Source organism: Elgaria multicarinata, chromosome 3, assembly GCF_023053635.1.
Source record: "Elgaria multicarinata webbii isolate HBS135686 ecotype San Diego chromosome 3, rElgMul1.1.pri, whole genome shotgun sequence".
NCBI lineage: Eukaryota > Metazoa > Chordata > Lepidosauria > Squamata > Anguidae > Elgaria > Elgaria multicarinata.
Window position 1 is genome coordinate 22,304,940 of NC_086173.1, and position 12,768 is coordinate 22,317,707.

Below are 12,768 nucleotides of genomic sequence, written 5' to 3' on the forward strand. Positions count from 1 at the left end.
CTGTGGAACAGCAGCACTGTTTGAAAACCGGTGTGACACACAAATGCACCTGGGTAACATTATTTAAAGACTCCCACTCAAGTGGTGAAAGGGAGACAGTGAAGTGTCTCTTACTCTGTACAGCACCATGTACATTGATGGTGCTATATAAATAAATAAATAATAATAATAATAAGTGCCCCAAACTCTCTCTGATGGATGGAACGCCAATGGGGGTGGGGCGGAAGTGGGGAAAGAGTTAAATCTTTGGTCTCTTCTTCCTGGTGTTTTTTTTTCTCAGCACAAGGAAAACAAATCTTGTGTTTCTGTTGTGTGTGTGTGTGTGTGTGCGCGTGTGCGCATGCATGCACATGGGTGTTTGTGTGTAGGTGAGGGACAGGCTCATGACGCATCCTTCCTCCTTTACTTCGTGAATGTAACCACTCAGCTTTGTGACACTGGAATAGTCCTGATGTCAAGTCCTTTTGACAATCTGACAGACGCCTGGACGCAGGGGGGAGCGGCAACAGCAGCAGCAAAAGCAAGAGGAGGAGGAGAGAGAAAATATTTTCCGTGTCTTCGCCTGAAGTCATTCTGTGGTTTTTGAAAAAATGTGCTGTATATTTTCAGGGCTGTGTCACATGATCTGCTGGGGTTATGAATAGCCGAGTATAATGATTTCTTAGTGAACGTTAAAAAAAAAAAGAGAGAGAGAGAGTGATTCTCAGCGAGAGGGAGGCTCATACTTGCTCAGGAACAGCAGGGAGAGACGGGACGTGGAAAGTTCCCCTGACTCCCCAGGTGTCCGTCCGCGTTCCCCGCACCTAAACTGTCAAGCGACCAGGTGAGTGGGCAATGCGCTGGGCCTTGACGTGAGGCGGGAGGTCAGATTTGTGGTTTGGCATCTGGGTTTCCTTTCCTTGACACAGTGCCGGCTTTGGGGGACATCTGTTGACTCTCGTTTCTTTTGACTTCCGAAGGCCTTTTGAGTTCTTTTACTTTTGCGTGGCACTGCGGGGATTGGGTGGGTGTGAGGAGGGCTGCTTGAAAGAGAGAGAGAGTGAGAGAGAGAAAGAGAAACTGTGTGTATCTGTGAGTGGGCAGACATTTGAGACGGATTGGCCACGCACGTGTGAGGCAGTGATTCTAAACGCCTGGGTGACAGTGTGATGGATTTGTGTGACTTGTGAGCAAGTGGCAAGGGACGGTGGCTGTGAGTGAGAGACACAGAGTGCTTGTAAGGACAACTTTGGGTGAGTGTGTGTGTGTGTATGAAGGGGGGGTGATATTCCTCATCTGGATAAGTGTTGGCTGGAACAGCTTTTGGACCCTGCTTGCCCTTATTGGTTGCCTCTGCTCTCTCCCCACAACTCCCTGACCACTCTAGCCTCCCTCAGGGCTTTGAGTGACCATGCTGGGGTGTGCTTGTAAATGAGTGTTACTTCTCTTGGGACCTATGGAAGTGGGGAGGTGCTGGAATCTGGGCTACTTTCAGTCCGTGGCACCGCTGTACCTTCTCTAACTGTGAACCACAAGAGGGTGCAGGCTGGGCAGATACGTGGGACTGGTTCTGTGCATGCAGAGGGGGAGAGGCATGCTGCTTTTTTACCCCCGTGACCCTTCTGAGTGTCTCTTTCTACTCCTTTGAATCCACATTGTTTGAAAGTAGACGCGTCAACTGGTGATGGTGGCGGGGGGTGGGGAGAATAACTTTGTTAGGTTCAGTTGTGGGGGAAGGGGTGTGGCTGCCCATAACACCCCCAAGGAAGAGCATCCAGCATCTGCAGTGTTTTGAGGTCAGGCTCCAGCCTTTGCCTGGAAAGGCTTTGCAGTGGTGTGTGTGTGTGTGTGGAGTGGTGGGCAAAAGAGCTTTTGGGAAGGTTCTCCAAACTTCTGGGACATTGTGGGATATGGCTCAGAGGTTCCCTCCTAAGTCCTTTGGTGCTATGAATAACCTCTCCTCCCCCAAAAGATCGCCAAATGACTTGACCATGCTCCATTCCACATGAGTCTTCCCAGTTCAACAGTGCTGCCATCTTGACACTGATTGCCATTTTTTTAAAAAAAAAAAAATCCCACACAATGATTCTGATTCCACAGTTATTCACTGGCAGATTCCTTGATTCTTCCAGGAACAGGGGGAGAGTGAAGAAACCTTTCAGCATCCAAAGATCCATTGGTACACAAACCTTTCCATCCTTTTGACTTGCTCCCAAAATGTGTACTCGTTTTCTCCACATAAAAAAGAAACCTCTGTCTACATACTAGTTCCACACACATCGACCCATCCATCCATCCATCCATCCAACCATCCCCAATCACATCTTCCTACACCCCAGTCTGTCTCTCTCACACACTTTTGTTCTGTGTACACCTTGTTGCACGTACAAAGAACGCACCTCATGTTGCCTGTGGCTTGGGCTTGTGGTGGATAGTGTGGAAATCTGCTTTTGTTCTTTTGAGTAGGCACCGACTCTGTTACCTTGGTGATCTTCTCTAGATGCGAGCATAGCAATGGATCCCATTCTCAGGCCCAGATGTATGGACCTCAGTCAAGGACATGGTGGTGTATAGGATTCCAGAAATAGGGAGGTCACGATATCAGTAATGGGAGTCAACTGAATACAGAGCTAGAAGTGCCTCTATTATGACTTTGTTGTGCTGTTTGTGTAGATTAATATATTTATGTTAAGCTTTTAGTTGGGAAATGGAACCCAGGTACAGTTTGGATCTTTTAAGTGAGCACCCCCTAAAGGAAAATTTGAGGATTGCTTCCTGACTTAAGTTTATTTCCCACTGCTTCTCCCAGTGTCCTTCAGTTTGCTCTGCATCCGAACTAGGGTTGTCGGAGAAATTCACAATGGATTCAAATGGGTTTGGATTTCTATGAATCCGACAGTGGTTCTTTTTGAGTGACGTGCATCTTGCCGGCTTGTTTTTCTACTTTGGGGGCTGAATTTGCATTGTTGTGCTTTAGTATAAGTAGAAGGAAATAATCCGATTCCGTCAATGAGCGGACGACAAAACAAAAGATGCCTCACGATCGGCGAAATACAGACAAAACAGATTTCACAAAATCCATACAGCTCTAGATTCTCCAAATCGTGCTGATTGAAAAATAGTAGCACGTGAACGTTGTATGTACATGAAAACTGATTCCTCTTTCTTTGCCCGTCTGGTGTCTCCACCCAAGGCTAGCTTCTCCGCCCAAGTTATTAGCTTGGAGCAAAAAAGGGGAGCCCTGTCTTTCTGCCAGGGCTTACTAAGGTGGCTGTCTGGAGATTGGCTAGCAGAGTCCTCCTGTCTCTGGATCCAAGGCCCACTTCCTCAGACTGTTGCCATGGCCCAAGAACAAGACACCTTGCTAAATGACCAAATCCTCTGGTTTTTCCAGGCTGCTTCTTCTTTTGGTACCATGGAACACCTCCGTGGTGTGTCATTTGCAAGAACACTTGTCCAAAAGCAAACTGTTAAAAGGTGCAATTAAAGTCGGGCTGTTAAATAGCCTGTTGTCCATGGTGAGTAAAAACAGTATCTGGGCAACCCATGCAGAGAAAAGTTACAGAAGCTGTTTCTTTCTTTATTTTTTTTACTTTGGTCCACAAAGGACTAGAACAGCTATATCTGGCAAGGTGGGCTAGTAACTTTTGTGAACTTATTAGTGAGGCTGGCCTAACTCTAAATTGTTCTCTTCCTGATGAGCCTATTACTCTGTGGCCTGACATTGTCTGTCTGTCTGTCTGTCTCTCTCTTTCTCTCTCTCACACACACTGATATCCCATAGTGATAGTCATTTTTCCTTATCTTTATGACCTCACCCAACTCAGAGCATCATATATGGCATACCTCTGCTCATTTTATCCTCACAGCAGTCTAGATTAGGCTGAGTGACACTGACTGGCTGAAAGGCATCAAGTGACTTTCATGGCTAAGTGGAGATTGAAACTCATGTTTGTGACCAGCACTCGATCCATGAGACCACTCTGGCGCTCTTGGCTGATTTGTCTCCTTCCTAATCACTTCTGCTCGGCTACAGGTATGTTAGTGCTGCTTTTCCCTTAAAGCAGGGGTGGGCAATTTATGGCCCTCCAGATGTTATTGGACTGCAACTCCAGTAGGCCCTAGCCAGCATAGGCAATGGTGAGGGATAATGGGAGTTTTAGGCCCAAACATCTAGAGGGCCACAAATTGCCCATCTCTGCCTTAAAGGGACTGGTCAGGAGGTGGGGAAGCATAGAGCTGTATTCAGGTGGGATTCAGGCTCTCATTGGAGCCACAATCAGCAGGGGTTGTGCTGGATGACCATTGAGGCCCCTTCAGAATCTATGATTCCTTGTTTTTATCCTCAAAGTTATTTCTTGTCCTTGTGATCTCTTGCTTATCTTGTCTATTTTTGCATCCCTTTTCCAAGCCTTATTTCTCTCCCGCCTTTTAACTTTGTTATGTCCCTGTAAGGCAGGAATTAGGAATCTCTGACCTTCCAGTGCCAGATCTACACCGAGCAAGATATGACACTTTGAAAACTCTTTGAAAACTGTATATGGAGTGTGTTCTGGGCCCCAATAGTTGTCACGACTGTTATAAACCATTTTAAAGCAGTAGTGTAGATCTTGCCTAGATGTTTGGGCCTGCAACTCTCATCATCCTTCCCCATTGGCTATATAACTTGGGCTGATCGGAGTTGCAATCCAATAACATCTAGAGGGCCATGCGTTCTCTGCCCCGGAGGCCCGCATTTTCTTCTCTTGTGGAAGTTTCTTTTCTGCCCCTGTTCACAGACACTGCCTTCTTGGGTCTTCTGAATCATTCCCTGTGAGCAGAAGCCACAGTTTTTTTCAACCCACTATTAGAAGGTGTGCAAAGGTCCACAGTTATATTGTAGATTCTCTGTGACGACTGTGTTCTCTTTGTATGTGTGTTATGTGCAGCACGCAGCATGCCGCAGGCAGTGAAGTGTTAGATAGTACTAGTAATTGTGGTAACCATTCAATTGTTTCAGAATAAGCTACACAAATATGATAGCAAAGTACTTAGTAAACAATCAGAATTTGATCTAGTAAAACTCTTATGCATTATTCTAATCCACTCCCCACCTCCATGTCTCATGGTTTTTATCCATATCCAAAACTTTCGAAGCCTGACTCAAGTCAAGGCATCTCTGCTCATTGCTGAGGATTCTGGGAAGTGTTCTAGAGAAGGTGTGGGCCGAAAGTAGATCCCCAGAGGTTTTGGATTTCAATTACCAGCATTCATGACCATTGGCCATGCTAGCAGGGGTTTCTGGGAGTTGAAGTCCAAAACATCTGGTGATCTACCTCCTGCTCACCCCTGACTTAGAGTCCACTCTTGGTTCATGCAGGGCTTCAGTCACGCTTGGGGTGGCAGAGAAAACACTCCATATTCCCCCTGCAAGTGGCAGAGGAAGATCAGTGGCAGTGGGCAAATCGCCTGCCCAAGGGCCTCTACTTCCCTTGCTCGGCTTCGTCCATTTTCTTCTGCTGCCCCTTACGCCTGGAACGCTCTTCCAGAACATTTGAGAACTACAACTTCAATCGCAGCTTTTAAAGCTCAACTAAAAACTTTTCTTTTTCCTAAAGCTTTTAAAACTTGATGTTGTGCAGACTTTATACTGTTAGCTTTACCCTACCCTGTGCCTGCTTACCCTACTCTGTGCCTGTTTGCATTCTCTTCCCCTCCTTATTGTTTTACTATGATTTTATTAGATTGTAAGCCTATGCGGCAGAGTCTTGCTATTTACTGTTTTACTCTGTACAGCACCATGTACATTGATGGTGCTATATAAATAATAATAATAATAATAATAATAATAATAATAATAATAACTGTTCAGGGGAAACACTGCTTGCCATTTCTGACTTTCTTACTGATAAGCTTCCCAGGAACCCCAAGTGTTTTCTGGATCACCTTTTTGAATTTAGGTCCTCGAGCTATCAACCAGTTGTAGTTTTACCATGTGAATATAGATCAGGATGCTGAAAATAATATGCAGCTGGAATATGCATCTTTAACTGTGGCTCTTGGCCACGTGAAGGCCCCTTGCGCTAACAAGTGCTCAAACCCTGGCCAGAGGATTTGACAGCAGGAAGCTAGCCTCTGTTACCTGGGTGTGAACTACACTCTTTGGAAGTGTCATGAGCAACAGGACTCCTGGTTTCTCTTCACAGGTCAGTGGCTAGGGATTGTATTTCTGGAAGGCTAAGTAAGGAGCCTGGTTCTCCTGAGTTTTCTCTAGTCTCCCTGTGTGACTTGCATGGAGAGTCATTTCAGCCTCTATTTCTCCATTTGCCCCATGTGCATAGCTCTAACCTACTTCCCAAAGCTGGGGGCGGATCTACACTACTGCTTTAAAGCGCTTTATAACAGTTATAAAGCGCTTTAACTGCTTTAAAGCGCTATAAAACTGTTATAAAGCGCTTTAAAGCAGTAGTGTAGATCCGGCCTGGGTGTGATACCTTGCCTCGAGGGTGTGTTGAGATGCCTCTGTTTAAAGATTATCAGCCACCATATAGTTACGAGGGTAATGGCTAGTCTACAGCTATGGGCAATTCCCGTCTCCTGTGTTGTGTTACAAAGGCTTATCACTTGTTCTTTTTGAAGCTCATTGGGTACCATTAAGCTAGGACGGCATGTATCCAGTGAGTCAAGAGGCTTGCTTGGGTTAGCAAGGAATCAGACATGCTGAAAATGCAAGCTTTTAGTTTCTAGCCCTCAGGTTACAGAGAATGGAAATGTGTGAACAGTATCCAATGAAGGCTCAACCTCGAGGAGTGTTACAGTGTCCAAAAGTCGGGCATTGCTGCTCTATATATCCCCCCTCTCTTTTTCTCTTTGCCATGATTTAATTTACTGTTCTCTCTACTGAGCTTTTATTTGGAAGTAAGCAATGCATGCAAATATACTTAATTTACAGAATTTGGGTTTACTTGACACAGGCAGCTCTACATATTACCGTCCTTTCCTTGCCCTCACTTCCTTTGCTGCTCCTTTTCTTCTTACCAGTCTCTGCTGCTGCTCCCCCCACAAAAAAAAAGTCTAGCCAAAAAGAATTGGTTGCTGGCCAAAATAAAGTTTACCGAACTCCCTCTTCCCACTGGCCCTGAATGGCGTAGCAAGCCAAATCCATCCTTAGTTGATAGCAGCACAAGCTTACTTCTCCTGCTTTGATGCATGTGGACCTAGAGGTAGTGTGTTATAGGGGTGAGTACGGATACTTGGTGCGGTCTCTTACACACCCTTGCAGCTGATTGAGAGGCTGTAAGAGAAAGACTTCACTTTTTTTAAAAAAAACAACTTTTTGGGGGGTAATGGTGTAAGAATCTTAACACTTTGGGTTCGGGTCAGGAAGGAGCTTTCCAGAAGCATTCCCAGGAAACAATATGGCAGGGGAGTACAGAAAGGGCTATAACTCAAGTGGTAGAGCAGCTGCTTTGCATGCAGAAGGTTCCAAGTTCAATCTCCAACATCTCCAGGTTTGGCTGAAAATGTCCTCTCTGAAACCCTGGAGAGCCGTTGCTGCCAGTCAGTGTTGACAATACTGGGGCAGATGGATGAATGATGTAACTCAGTAGAAGGCAGCTTCCTAGGTTCTTATATTCTTATGTTTATGTTGACTTGCCCTGCCCTTTCTCTTGCTATTGTGAACAAAATGGTGGCAGGTGTTACTGGTCGGGCACCAGGAAGAACATCGTTCTCCTGGCACAAGTGATTCACCACCCTTCTGTTGATTCATAAATCCATTACCTCTCTTGTACCATTAACAAAGTAAGGAATGGAGCTCTAGTCAAATGGGTAGGAGCTTGGCATCTGAAAGGTTAAGATGTTTTGACTATGACACCAAAACTGGTGGGTTTGAATTGACCACTGGGTGTTAATACCCAGTTGTCTGCCAACTCAGCTGTATGTCAGAGAGGCACCTGCTCAGGTAGGCTGGGAAAACCAAATCCCAAGGATTTCATCTGAGATAATAGAAGTGGGTGACTCTAAATGTATAGAAGGGTATGGAGTTGAAACTTATTTAAAATGTACCTATAGGGTATGGTGAGGGGAGCAAAGGAATAGATCAGCCTTCCCCAACCTGGTACCCTCCAGACCTGTTCGATCAAATCTCCTATCATCCATGCTTTATGGGTGTTGTAGTCCAACACCATCTAGGGCTAAATTGTACATGCAGAATAGCAGCGAGTGAATCAGACTTAATTTTGTTCCCTTTATGATTGCATTAACACAAATGCCCCCCACATGGTTGCCTCCAGAGATTTTGGGAGTTGTAGTCCAACACAACATGTCTGGAGGGCACCAAGTTTGGGATGGCTAAATTAGCATCTAAAGGCCACCATGCTGGTCTAAACTATGAAAGGGAGGGCTATTCAACTTCCAAAACCTTTCCATCATTAGAATGAAGTTTGATAGACTGGAACAGTCAAACCATCTAAGGAGGGAGGTGGAGCCAGGGTGTGGGGGAAGGCATGAGGTCTGGGAACAACTTTAGTGGATAGGCATGGCAGATCTGAGATGAATGTGTACAAGTAACTTTACTGAGGCTTAAACTGGAAGCGGTGCAAATGGTGTTTCCTCCCTAAATCATTGGAAGCACCATGTTCCTGCTGTGTATATGAAGCTGATTATCTTCCATAAGCCACTTTGAAAAGCAGCATATAGGCAAACAAAGCCTGATACCCTGGATATAACCACACTTTGCATTGAGACAAAGGAGAAGTTAGGCCCTGGGGTTCTCTGAGTTCTGGGAAGACTTGTGGCAATCAAGGAAGTTATTATCTTAATTGGTGTGGTACGCTACTCTCAATCCTTCTCCCAGGGTCATTATTATATGTGACCTATGCAAACATGCCAAATCATAATATCGAGGTTAACTAGACTGTGAGCTCATGAACTAGATCAACCAGCTACGGGCCAAACATACTGACACAGGAAACGTTATTGGCTCAACCTTGAATGCTCCGTCCCCATCCTGTGTCCCATTCCTACTTGTGGCTAACAGTGGGGAGGTGCAGGGTACTAGATACAATCAGATTGCATTCAAAAACACGAAAATTCCATGAGCAATGGGTCAATGGGATAAAAATGTCCTTCAGCTTGTAAGAATACAAATAGCCGTAGGACTGGAGTCCCTGTTTTTTGGTTTGCAGGGCTGGCCTAAGGAACTGGAAGGGAAGAGCTGCTACTGGCACACTCACAGTGCAGCCACCGTTTGCATGAATAATTTGGGTTGGATTTGAGGGGAAATGGCCATAGTTTGTGTGGTATGACCAAGGATATACTTTGGGAAGGTGACAGGTAATGGCTTGGTGCAGAGAGAGAGAGGAAAATGCTATGTTAATATGGTATGTTACAAGTTGGGACAAGCTGTTGATTGGGGCTGCTTCATGGAGGAAGATGGGAGAAATGGAAAGTTTGAAAGTTTGAAACGGCGGTGGGGGGGGGGGGGCGTAAGATCCAGCGCTTGTCAGGGGAATGGACAGAGAGTCAAGCAATTTCCTAGCACTGTTTTAGGACTAGTGCATGCAAACAGGCAGTTCTTTGGGTTTTTTTCAGACTGAAGTCAATGCATCAACCTCTTCTGTGGGTTTTGTGAATGGTTTGGCATCTGTTAGCACTGTGACACTACTCATCTCCCTAAAATCAGATGAGAAGTGGCTTGGTGCTCCTACCTCGCTGTGTCAACCTGGACCACAGGTCGAGTGAGTCTTGTGGGCGGCTCAGCCGGTCGACGTATACAAATCAAGTTGTGTTGACTTTTAACCTGCAGGCAGGGGTGGGAGGGTTGTGTGAATCAGGATTTACCAAAAGGGCTTCAAGTGCAGGAGCTTTTATTTATTTATTTATTTATTTATTTATTTATTTATTTACAAACAACATTTATATACCGCTCAATTATCTAACCCAGATTTCAGAGTGGTGAACATGGATATAAACGGCTTTTGAGGTCTTGTTGGGTATACTGAATCCTTGTGCATAGTATCCCCAAGATGCGGGTGGGTGGGTGGAGGGTGCTGCTGTGCCATTTTGCTTTCTGAAATTTACTAACCCAAATAGACTACTAGGATCAGCACCGGGGGTGGGGGGGAGGGTAGTCCAATAGGTAGCTATGCCCCTGTATTAAAAGGTATCTCTTCCTAGAGAGAAAGCTGCCCTTCGAACATAGCCTCAGGGGAGGTTCACATGAGATTTGAATATATTTATTGGACTATAAGCCACAGCCTATGCTAACAGAAGGAACCAAGGGTCTTTGCAGTCCACATGGGAAAATGTGGATGCAAACTTCTCCCTGTGCCACGCTACTGTTTTTTGTTGTTTTGTTGATCCCTTCCATGAATTCGGTGGAGGCAAATGAAAGTGGTGCTTCAGTGGTAAACCACTAGGGAGGGGTAAAATGGACACAAGTAGCTTGTTTTAAAGCTAAATTTGTCAGTTTTACCTTTCTGTGGCAGTTTGCTGCTGAAATTCGGCAGCAAACTGCCAATTTGAGGGGTGTGTGTGTGTGCACCACAATGAATTTTAGTGGTGGGGCACCAGCAATGGGGGCAGTTGACCATGGGGTGGCAGGGTACACCATGTGGGCCACATGTTGCCCAGCCCTAATGAGTGAAGACTGGAGGAAATCTTCTCTGTGGGTGTATCCTAAATCACAGATACAACTAGCATTCTGAACCTGACTCCTGTAGGCCATCCCTTCGTCAAGGTGACTTCAGTACTTCACCATGATAGATCCTGGTTCTGCTGCCAGGCATTTGGGGCAGAGCCAGATCTCAGAGCCTTTACACCAAAAAAAGGGGTGGTGGCCCTTTGAGGTTTGCAGGAATGGGACAAAATTTCATACATCGATTCCCCTTGTGAGGAGGCACCCGAGGCAGAACTAAAATTCTGCGTGGCCATGTCTCTCTGTGTGAAAAGCGGAGGTTTGACACTTTGGAAGTCTGTAGAGTGCATCACCATGGGAGGGGTGAGGGCGTAGATGGGTGAAAAGTGCAATTTGTTGCTAGGCAGATCTCAGAAACAGATTGCCTAGATGAGCAGAGTGGTAGCAGCGGTTTTTACCATTCTTGCCAGGCAACTCTGTAGCTGATCTATTTAAACCACTCTGGAGCACCGGATGACACAATAAGCCAGGATGGTTAAAATAAACCACATTGCAGACCATGGCTAAATAAACCACTGTGGTTGGGGAAACCACTTGCAAACGACACGATAAAGCATCATGGCTAATTTAGAAAACTAAACCATCATGGCTTATCGTGTCATGTGAACCCAGTCTCTATGATAACAGGCCTGTGAGTTTCTGACATGCTAGGACTCATCTATGCTACAAGTCTAGACTGCTTTGAAAGTGGGTGCTTCCAGACGAGGCTTTTATAGCACCATTGCCTCGCCTCGTTCATGCAACTTTACGGGGGGGGGGGGTCTAGGCATCGTTGTTGTCTTCTGTCATCCTCCCATGTCGTCCCCCCCCCCCCCTGGACTTCTTCCATCATGTTCCTAACTGCAAAAAAACTGTTAAAGAACAAATGGCTGCACAACGACTCCTGATTGGTAGCACTAGAAGTCCTCCATCTGGAAGCACTCAATGATTTTAACAACCTTGGGCTTGCCCCAAAGAACTGTGAGTATTGTAGTTCTGTTGGTATTATGTAATTTTGTTACCAGAGTGCCTCGACTGGGAGGCAGCCAATTTAAACAGGGATGGAAGTGGTTTAAATCTGTAGTGCAGGGGCACCTTTGGAGCACCAGTCACTCATAAAAGCACCATGATAGAGGGAGAAAGTGGACATATTCAAGCATAATATCTTCAGAGGTTCAGCTAATTTCTGTGTAAAAGGGAGCTTCTTTGTATTTGCTGGTGGTGATCAGAGGTTTAGTTCTGGATATGCTTCCTTGAACAACTATCCCCAAGGATGATAAGATGGTTGCAGTAATTGCTGATGTATATTTGCTTTCCCTGGTACCCACCAGATGTGTTGGAGTACAATTCCCCAAATCCCCCAGCCAGTTTTGGGGAAGGCACTAGCCTTCCCCAACCTTCCCCATAGCTCGCTGGGGGATTTGGGGGATTTGACGTTGCTCTTCCCTTCTTATTGCAAGCATCTTTGGTCATATAAACTCTCCCATGTACCACAGTAGCAACGACTGCTGTTGCACGTAGCTGTATGTACAGAGTTGAGCGGCAAGGAGCAAAATGGTCATGTCCTTGAAGAAAATTAACACTTGTGCCCAAGTGAGGGTACACAGAGTTTTAGGAAGATAGTTATTGTCCTGAGTTGTGCCTATATACAGCATGCTTAGTTCCCCCACACCTCGGGCATTTTGGTTTCTTCCCCACCCCTCCCATTCAATGCCAGCAAGGTCGTTCTAGAATCCAGCTGCAGCCCCACCTCTCTCCCCTTGCCGCCCACGTCCGCGCAGCCTTGCCTGGTTCCCACGCCAACTCTCACTTCTCCACGGTGTTCGGGCCCTGCCTCACCTCTCTCCACAACAGCCCTGGGGCCTGAAAGCACAACACCTCTTGACAGGACGATGTGAATGCTGCATTGTGTCAGTCGTCCTAAAGGGGGTTTGGATTGGGTGTTGGCTCTGACATTTGCTGGTTCAAATCCAGCCAAACAGGAGGTGGCGGAGAGCGGCATTGTGCGGTGGTGAGGGCGGGTGGGCGAGAGGGATTCCATGATGGAGTGAGAGGCAGGGGCTTCGGAGGCGGACGGATCATGTGGAGCTCCCTTTGCCAGGATAACATATCAGGGCAGTGTGAGCGTGAGG

General features: G+C 46.1%; 1 protein-coding gene across 1 annotated transcript in view; it reads left to right on the forward strand.

The window, feature by feature from the left end:
- Positions 1–724: 724 nt before the first annotated feature.
- RARG (retinoic acid receptor gamma) overlaps positions 725–12,768 on the forward strand; it is a 127,689-nt gene continuing 115,645 nt past the window's right edge. Inside the window, exon 1 of the mRNA XM_063119579.1 lies at positions 725–823. The gene's annotated coding sequence lies outside the window, so the exon portion shown is untranslated. The remainder of the gene's footprint in view (positions 824–12,768) is intronic.